At 35.6% G+C, this 10,361-nt stretch overlaps 1 long non-coding RNA gene across 1 annotated transcript; it reads left to right on the top strand.

Moving 5' to 3' along the window:
• The first annotated feature begins 2,857 nt into the window (after window positions 1-2,857).
• On the top strand, window positions 2,858-9,576 carry LOC124606639. The gene is made up of 3 exons (XR_006978703.1): window positions 2,858-3,298; window positions 7,973-8,524; window positions 9,519-9,576. It is a non-coding gene; the product is annotated as an uncharacterized LOC124606639 (long non-coding RNA).
• Window positions 9,577-10,361: the final 785 nt, after the last annotated feature.

Raw genomic sequence — 10,361 nt, 5'->3', positions numbered from 1 at the left:
CATCACTAACTCAAGGCATTTCTGTAGAGAAACTGAAATATGCCATTTTTAAATCCCTCTATAACAAAGGTGATAAGAAAGATGTCAATAACTACTGATTTGTTTCACTGTTGACATCATTCTCCAAAATTTTTGAGAAGACGATGTATTCTAGAATAGTGTCTCACCTTAGTAACAGTAGTATCCTTAGCAAATCACTGTTTGAGTTGCAGAAGCATTACTCTACCGAGATTGACATTTACATGCTGACACACCGGATTTTACTAGCATTAAATAATAAAAAGGGCCGGTTGGTATTTTCCGTGACATCTCTAAGGAATTGGACTGCGTGAATTACAGTATTATCGTAGATAAATTGACATTTTATGGGGTTGATGGTATAGCCAGCCCAAGGATAATATTATATCTAGAGAAAAGAATGCAGAAAGCTGTAATTAGTAATTCAAGCAATGTAGGCCCTGAGATATAATTCTGACTGGGGAAAAATCATGTATGCGGTTACCCAAGGTTCAGTCTTAAGGTCCACTACCGTTTCTCATATATGAAAATGAACTTCCGCCTACTATACAACAAACAGAGTTATTTCTTTTTGCGAATGACTCTAGTATTGTAATCAATCCAAGCATATGCACAGAAATGGAACAAACGGTAAATAAAGTTCGTAAAAGTGTCATTGACTGGTTTTCTGTGAATGGTCTCAGCCACTATTTTAAAAAGACACAACATATTCAGTTCTGCACATCTATAGATACTACACCAACGATAAGTGTAACATATGGTGAGGAAATAATAAATATGGTGGAAACTCAACAATTCCTAGGGATCCATATTGATGGGAATTTAAATTGGAAAAAAATATACATTTTGGAGCTCTTAGAACAACTTACTTCAACCACATTTGCGCTTGTAAGCATTCCAAGTCTTGGGGTGAGACAAATTAGTAAGTTGACGTATTTTGCATATTTTGATTCAATAATGTCAACAGAATTATGTTCTGGGGTGACTCATCTTTAAGAAAAAAGTCTTCATCACTGAAAAATGTGCTGTAAGAATATTATGTTGTACTTATCCACGATCATCTTTTAGAAATCTGTTCAAGAGTTGAGCATTCTGACTACTACTTCACAGTATATTTATTCCCTCATGAAGTTTGTTTGCCGGTCGGTGTGGCCGAGCGGTTCTAGGCGCTTTAGTCTGGAACTGTGCAACCGCTACGGTCATAGGTTCGAGTCCTGCCTCGGGCATGGATGTGTGTGATGTCCTTAGGTTAGTTAGGTTTATGTAGTTCTAAGTTAAATCCCATAGTGCTCAGAGCCATTTGAACCATTTGAAGTTTGTTCCTTTTGAGCTGTGGTGGATTATGAACAACAATGAGGTACATAATTACGATGGCAGGAAAAAAAGACATAGCTACATTACTCCACTTTAAGGTTGTCTGTAGCACAAAAAGGGATCCACAATGCTGCAACAAAAATTTATGATCGGCTAGCCAGTGACATATAATGGGTGACAGCAAAGTAAAATTTGAAAACAAACTGAAGAACTTTTTGCTTGACAACTACTTCTATTCTGTAGAGCAAATTCTATTACTGTAATGTGTGAAAGGTGGAGGGTAGGAATTACTAACTCATATCCATGTTTTTTTTTTCTTTCTGTTGTACAAAATTAAAAAGAAACTCACAAACTTTCGGAATGTAACTGTATACAGAAATTAATTTGTAATGTGAATGTAAAATGACTCGTTCCACATCATTACGAATATATCGTGCACAGTGATCTGTGGAACATGCAACAATAACTAGCTAACTTACTAACAGCATAGCCACAGTTAACTAACAGCATAGCTGCAGTCGAACATAAACTGCGGCATAGCGTAGTAGCCATTAACGTTGTCAAGTGCTTATTGTAATACTGGTTCTCCACGAACTCTATGTTATTAGTGGAGTGAGTAAGATGCGCAGTGGGACTCGAAACCGTAGATTCGATAAGAATCAAGAGCTGCGTAAGTTATTAGAACGGCGGAACGTTTTGAGAATATTGGAACTGGTACTGGTTTCAGCACTTACAATGCACCTGTTTTGTTTTACCATTACATAAAAAGTCAGCTTTGAGATCTAAATCTCAATATTTTCAAATACGCGCTTCGGCGTTACATAATACAGTATAATAATCTGAGGATTAGGATTTCGTGAAACTACAAAACTAGTCACTTGAAGAAATAAAAATTTGCGCCTGGAAGCTAACTTTTTTTGTATAATGTGTAATATTATTTCCCCTTGCCAACCCCTACCCGCTACCTCGTGCTTCCCAAGTTTCCGGTGCCCGACAACCTTAGCTAAAAGTAACAGACAATAAAATTTTATAAAATAAAAAAAAAAAAACTTAAACAAGCCTTTTCTTTTCGTACACCTCCGGTTCAATATAACTGAAAATAGTGCGTCATTCCCATAATAAATACTCCATTTCACTGCTTCTGTTGGTGCCTTTAGCAAGAGCCATAAAAATTATGAACTGCGCACATGATGTAGAAACTAACAGCAGCAGGTTCCCCAAATAACATTAGGAATATTTTGTTTGGAAATAGTGAACGTTCAGTGCTCAAAATAGCTAATAAAGGGAAATGGTTACTACCCAATACATGATTAACTCTTTTTTTGTAGTCAATCTAGAATTTTTTGCGTCCGTGGGGACTTTTTAAGATGAACATTGGGACTTATTACAAGTCGTGTAGGCCGTAGGGACATGGTCGAAAATAAGTTGGCAACACACGATAGTTTTCCTTTTATTGATAACTGTTGATTCGAACAAAATTTCGTAATTGGAAGTTCATGTTTTCATATAATTATATTTATGGTGTCGTATAACCTATCAGAACTTACGTTTGTGTTTGGCTGTAATAAATGTTTTATTATAAACTGCGTGTTGATAAAAGAGAAAAGAAAGAAATTGTGCAGTGATTTTAACATACACTTTTGATCTGTATTTGAATGTTGTGGTTAACAACAATTAGTTACAGTGTGTTTCTCTCACAAAGCCCGTGAAGTTGGAGCTGGAACTGAACCTGGAAAGGGGAGAACACGAGATTATACGTACTGTATTTTGATTAATTTTTCGTCTCACCGGGGATCACGTGCCATTAATTTTTGCGTCGTGTATTCGTCTGAAGACCACTAAGCATCCGTTTCTGATTTTGAATCTTACTGTACTACTTTCCTTTAGTGTAAACTTCATTCAGCTTTTTTGTTATGTTATTCTCTCATATCTCCTTGTGTCAATTTGAATCAAAGAGAGTTGGTGGGTAGGTAGGTGTGAGTGATTGTTACTTATGATGTAGTTTTGTTAGTTTTGTATATTTTCATTAACTTTCTATGCTACTACATAATTGGTGGCCTTATGTGCTGCTTGTCGAACAATTTACCTCCTAGTGCATCACTGGTGTGCTTGCCTTGTCCTGTCGCAATGCACATTTTTTTTCATTTCGTGACGTTACCTTTCTGTTAAAAATATTTTTTTCTTGTTACATTCATTATGTATCCGATTTTATGGAGAGCGCATGGGTCATTCCATGTCAAATAAACCAATTGTACTACATGATTTGAACCATGACCCCTCAGATTTGGATGAATTATTTTTCAGGTAATGTACCCACTAACACTAGTTTAAATTTGAGATTTCAAATTTTTCTGATCTTTGGTTTTTGAGTTTCAAGGGTTTAAAAATCAAAAGAACCTCTGTTTTTGATCAATCAATGATTGTTTAAAATGCTGTAGCTCAAATACTATACAACCCAGAGAGCTCAAATTGCACCATTGTTTTCCTCTAAAAATGCCCTTCAATTTGATATGTAACATGACTAAAATGTTCAGATTTAGGTAGCATAAACTATTTCAAAAAAACATGTTTTCAAATTTCCAAAATATGTACCCTCGGATTTCTTTATAAAAATTGTATGTGTTGTCCAGTCTAACTGACTACATGCGTGCAAAATTTCAAGATGGGATCTCATTGGGTTCTTGTATAAAATAATATTTTACTACCGCAATACACACTAGTGAGGTGCAAAGCAGACTATTTCTAGGCTATGAAGGCCTAAGGTAGGCCTACGTAATTCTAACAAACTTACTTTTTTAGCCTTTTTATGCAACATTGCTCCTTATTGTTTGTTAATTCATTAAATGATATAGTGTTGTTTTAATTTAATGTTCATGATTCTTTTAACTATGCATCAGAAGGGATTGAACACATTTTAATTGGTAATAGGCCCTACTTGTGCAACAAGTCAAAATTTTGAATAAAGCCACTCACATTCATCCTTAGTCGTAAATGGTAGAGATTATCTTTTTCTTGGTTTTCCAGTGTTATTTGTAATCATTTACAACTCGTTCTTTATATTAGAAATTTGATATAAGTAATTTCACTTGGGAAAAAGATTAACTTGTTGATATCTGCATGGATAGAACTGTATTTCTAATACCAATTGGTATTTACAAAGTTATTACACATGGTATCTATACAACTTAGCGTTTAGTGAGGGTAGGTGTAACATAATTTAAACGTGCTTCTTTTATGATCTTTTAATATACTTTTCCAAAGCAATAGAAGACAACTTCATTTCTTTAGCACTTCAACTGAGGTTCTTCCCGTAGCTGTTGTTGGATTCGCTGTTTGTAAAAGAGTATTTCCTGGGACATCTAATATATCTCTTGGTTGTGGATAGCAAAAAGACTGGGCTGGACCCTTTGGGTGTAAAAAATTTATTCGGTACATGTCATTGTATTTTTCTTCAGTGCATCATAGCCACCGAGAGTCGTCATACGCTACTGTCACAAGACCAGCAGTAATATTTTTCATATGTGACGGTGTTATTTGGTTCAGTGTTGTCACATATTCAAGAGACTCGTCCAGACTAAAATGATATGGCTTGACAGTAATTTGACTCTCTGTGCAGGGTTTATATGAGTGAAACTTTTGTGTTCCCACAATCGCTTTTGAGTCACTAAACTGAGGAAGTAAGTATTCTTTGGTCTGTTCATACTCCTCTGTTGTGCAATATTCAAAGTCAATGTTTTTTATGTTTTCTATGGCAAATACATGAAGTGATTTGGGTGTTAAGATTTGTTGGTCATATGGCCTTTGTTAGCTGGCTTTAGCAGCTAGCCGCTTAACAGTTCCGCCAAGGACATTGCATGCGCTCTTGCCATGGGATGTTGCAAAGAACTCAAACTTTGCCTCAACTTCAAAATCAGTTTTATGCAAACACAAATTAAGGAAGTTTTTCTTATTTTTATATTGTGCAGCACTGCCATCAGAAAAGTAAGTAGGCCTAATCTTTTTAACTGCAAAAGACAAGTTTTGGTTTATGATTTCTAGCAGTTTTTCCTGGAATACATAGAAAGCAACTGCATTATGTTTCAGGCAATCTGATATGAAGACATACTGGAGATGTTTTAGTTTTCCCTCCCATTTATAATATATAATGAAAGGGTGCAGTGTAGCTTCCCCGTTGCATCAAGGTGGCCATAAGTGGGGTAGTGGCCGAAACTAGAGCCTTGTCCCTATATGAAAATCTCACGTTTTTTTAATAATAAAAAGTGAATGTCGTACAAAATCGTAAGATTCTTAAGTTATAATTTTTATGGGTAGACAGAAGCATCCGATCCCACGTGTCAGCTTTGACCCGTGACGTAAGGGTGTTGTCGTGTGTGACGTCATGGCGGCATGGAGTTTGGTTTGTTTGTGTGGCGTGTTTGTAGATGTCGTCGTGTTGTGGTTTGTTGTGCTGTCTGGTGGTATGTTCAGGATTTTCGTTTGTGTGGTGTAATGGGCTCAGTTTGCTTTTGCTCATAATCCAGAATTGTTTTGAGTGTCGGCTGTGTTTGTAGTCAAAATTCATTTCAGTAAGTTAATGATTTTGTGTGAAGGTTAATTTAGTGTTGTTCGCTGTACATTGTGTAGTAATTTTAGTAAAATTAATTAATTAGTTGTTGTTTTTGTTCAGGAATGGATATGACGGATAAAATTAACAGGACACAGGTCAAGGGAAGTTTTCGATCCCAATGTGTGGCTGTGTATGTTGATATTGGTATTGGGAGATGATTTTGAGCTATATAGGCAAGGGGAAGTGTTTTATCCTAATTTTGGGATCGGGAGCTGCTGTTGAGCTATATAGGTCAAGGGAAGTGTCCGATTCCAGATGATATTGTGTTTAGTGCTATTTGGGGAGTTTTGTGATGTCGGTTTTTTTCATCATTTTGTGTGGTGTTGTATGGGGGTGGGTGTCTAAATTTGTTTATATTTAGTTTGCCCCCACCCAAAAACACCCCATTTCCCACGCTTGTCCCGTTAGTGTCATTAGGCTTTTTGTGGGAAGTGTGTGTGTTTGTTTTTCGATGTATTTTCGTCCTCATAATGTGTACGTACGAACTTCATATGCGCCATATTGAAATCGTGGTCTATGGTCGTTTCCGCCATATTTGTGACGTCATGGATCAAAGCAGACGGGCGGGATCGGATGCTTCCGTATTTCCTTTTTTTTATATATTTTATTCTCATATTAAAATATCATTTAATGAATTAACAAACAATAAGGGGGTAATGTTGCATAAAAAGGCTAACATAATAATTTAAGTTTGTTAGAATTGCATAGGCCTACCTTTGGCCTTCATAGCCTAGAAATAGTCTGCTTTTCACCTCACTACTGTGTATTGCGGTAGTAAAATATTATTTTATACAAGAACCCAATGAGATCCCATCTTGAAATTTTGCATGCATGTAGTCAGTCAGACTGGACAACACATACAATTTTTATTAAAAAAATCCGAGGGTACGAATTTTGGAAATTTCAAAAAAAAATATATTTGTTTGGAATAGTTTAAAATTTTCAAATTTAGGTAGAATAGTCATGTTACATATCAAATTGAAGGGAATTTATAGAGGAAAACAATGGTGCAAGTTTGAGCTCTCTAGGTTGTATAGTTTTTGAGCTAAAGCATTTTAAAACAATCATCGATTAATCAAAAACGGAGGTTTTTTTATTTTTATTTTTAAACCCTTGAAAGTCAAAAACCAAAGGGCAGAAAAATTTGAAATTTCAAATCTAAACTAGTGTTAGTGGGTACATTACCTTGGGGGGGGGGGGGGGGGAATAATCCAAATCTGAGATATCAACTTTCAGGCTGTTAGTTGATTTGAGACGGAATGACCTACTGTTGTATGGACGATTAACAGGGGCGCTACATACAGAAGGAAAATAGATTATGCCGTATGTGAAACCAAGCCTCAACGGGTAGATCAGATAACAAATTAAATGCTACTGAACTGAAATCTGTAGAAATGAAATTCATTCCCCAATTTGAATAAAAGAAGGGATAAGTTACGACGATTCGTGATGTGTAATTTAACATTTAATTTGGTAAGTGGTGAAAGTGGGGGGGGGGGGGGGGGTAACAATTGTAGAGAGAGGCCAAGGATTGTAAACCGTTTCAAATCACTTTAGGTATTAGTATTTACATAGGGATAAAACTGGCACATGGGTAGACTAGTGTGAAAAGCTACATCAAACTAGTCATTCTAAAATTGCTTGTATTCGTATTTGTGATGCATGTACACTGTAAAAATGAAAGTTGATGCAAGTTTACCACTTAGAAAAGCTGAAATGTAAATTACTTAAGACCACTGTCGCATGCTGCTAAAATTGGGCACTTTATAGAAAACAATTTGCACTAAGCTGTTCTGCTGATAATGTAAGCTGAGATAGTCTTATTATTTGGAAAAAGCTGTTTCACTAGTGATGGAAATCTTTACATTGTAATTAATATCAATTTGAAATTATAAAATTACTAGGCAACTTACTATAATATGTGATAATGTATTTTTAAAGAAATCAACATTCGTTATTGCATTATGAATTCTGCTATTGTAAGATAATATCATAATATAATTTGTTTCTTCTAAAACAGTTTTCGTTTTTCAGGTGGCAACTGTGTACTGATGAATGTCGTAGTCCCTTCTGTATAAGTACTGGACCTTGTAGTTACAGAAATTGAGGCCGCAATGACAGTAGAATTGAATCAGCTGGGAGATGCTCTGCCTGCATTGCAGTCTTCTTCAGTTGCAAGGCAATTGGGGCAGCAGTGTAGCAGTAGCTTAATAACCAGGTTATGTGACGGCACACAGACATTTTTTGTCATCGATTACTACATTCCCTCATTTGTGATAAGTTTTGATACATCAAGAGCTGGTATTTCATGATTTGCCTGAGGTGAAACATCAATTTTGAAGATGAAATTTGTGGTATCGTAATGGAGCAAGCAATGGGGAACATAGCAGCACACTGAACAAAAACATATGCAGATGATGATTGACGACATCCTGTGTTTTGCAAATTCCAGTCTCAATACATCACATATGAATAACACAGTTGTTTTGTGTAAGCGCTACTGAAAGGTGAAGAGGAAGTTGTGGTGTGATGCATCAAACCAGTCAGAACAACGCTTATGAAATTTTCATTACTTCCTCTTACAAGGTAAGATGTGATGGTTCAAATTTTGGACTCAATGTACATTGTTGGATTGCTTTTTTTATCAGGGTTTTTTCTTCCCATTTTGTTCTGATTCACTGTAAGATTTCCCACAAATACCTTATAATGAACCATAAAGCTGCAGAGTAAACCTACTTATGAAATGAAACTCAAGACCAGTAATTATTTTAGATGTATGCTGTAATTTGTTGGTATGGGTTAATGCTTTCTAAGTTTGAAGTCTCTTTCAATATGATGGTGCATGCCAAACTTGGAAAATGCTCACCAGACCGATTGTGAATGCAGTTGTTCTTCTTGGGATAGTTTGTATCTGTTTGTCCCACAATCTCCATGTTGGTCTCCCATGGGTTAAACAAACCTTTAACCATTTGTGTCATCCCTCTATGTATGCATTAGTATTCTTTGTTAGTCTTGTGTGGTAATAGTCCTAAAGACCTCGGCACTGTATAAAATGTGTTGCACATGTACATTGTAAGCAGTCTCCTTTGTAGACTGTTTGCATGTTCCTAGTGGAGCTAGAAGTAGAAAGGATGACAAGGACTGCATTAACGTAAGGTTAATCAGCACAGCAACATATTAAGTCTTATTGGTTATCACACATCACACACAGCTTTCTTGGGATGTTCTTCAATATTAAAAGTTCCCTCAAGTTTCTTGAAGTTAATACCCTTTTCAGTATAATTCCTCCCTCCCCCCTCTGAAGTATGCTAATGCTTATTACAAAAGAACTGAAATACCTTTTTCAGAAGAAAATTATACTTGAATCTGCCTAATCACTATTCAAGTATCAGAAAATTAAAATGTGTAAAACAAAATGCCTTGAATCTTGCCTTTTACAATATTTCTTAATGAAATAAGAATTCAAATCTAGCTTGTTGGTAGTTTCTCAAGGAGAAAATTTCTCTGTTTGTTTTCACATTTTACTTTGCTGTCACACATTTTATGTCACTGGCTAGCTGATCATAAATTTTTGTTGCAGCGTTGTACGCCCCTTTTTGTGCTACAGACAACCCTAAAGTGGTGTACTGAATGTCATTTTTCTTTCTGGCATCGTAATTATGTACCTCATTGTTCATTTTGAGCTGTGGTGTCTTATGAACAACAAACGTCATGAGGGAATAAATATACTGTGAAGCAGTAGTCAGAATGCTCAACTCTTTTAACAGATGTCTTCAAGATTATCATGGTAAGCACAACATAACATAGTTACAGTACATTTTTGTGCCATGAAGACTTTCTTTCTTAAAGATGGGTTACCACAGAACATAATTCTTTTGACATTATTGAATGAAAATATGCAAAATACATCAACTTACTAATTTGTCTCGTCCCAAGATTTGTAATGCTTCCAGGTGAAAATTGGTTGAACTAAGTTGTTCTAAGAGTTCCAGAATGTATATGATTTCCAATTTAAATTCTCATTAATATAGACCCCTAAGAATTTTGAATTTCCACCGTACTTATTATTTCCTCACCATGTGTTACACTTATTGTTGATGTAGTGTCTATAGATGTGAAGAACTGAATATGTTGTGTCTTTTTTAAATAGAGGCTGAGACCATTCACAGAAAACCAGTCAATGATACTTTTAAGAACTTTATTTACAATTTGTTCCATTTCTGTACATATGCTTGGATTGATTACAGTACTAGAGTCATATGCAAAAAGAACTAATTCTGCTTGTTGTATAGTAGATGGAAGATCATTAGCATACAGGGTGTACATAAAGCCAGGAACACTTTCAGTTATTTATTACACAAGAACCAAACATTGTACAGATATCATACATATGTCATTTCAAAGAGAGAGGGTTTTTTTTTTT

This window comes from Schistocerca americana, chromosome 3 (genome assembly GCF_021461395.2).
Source record: "Schistocerca americana isolate TAMUIC-IGC-003095 chromosome 3, iqSchAmer2.1, whole genome shotgun sequence".
NCBI lineage: Eukaryota > Metazoa > Arthropoda > Insecta > Orthoptera > Acrididae > Schistocerca > Schistocerca americana.
The sequence above is the reverse complement of the archived record's forward strand: the minus strand, read 5'-3'. Positions and strand labels throughout refer to the sequence as shown.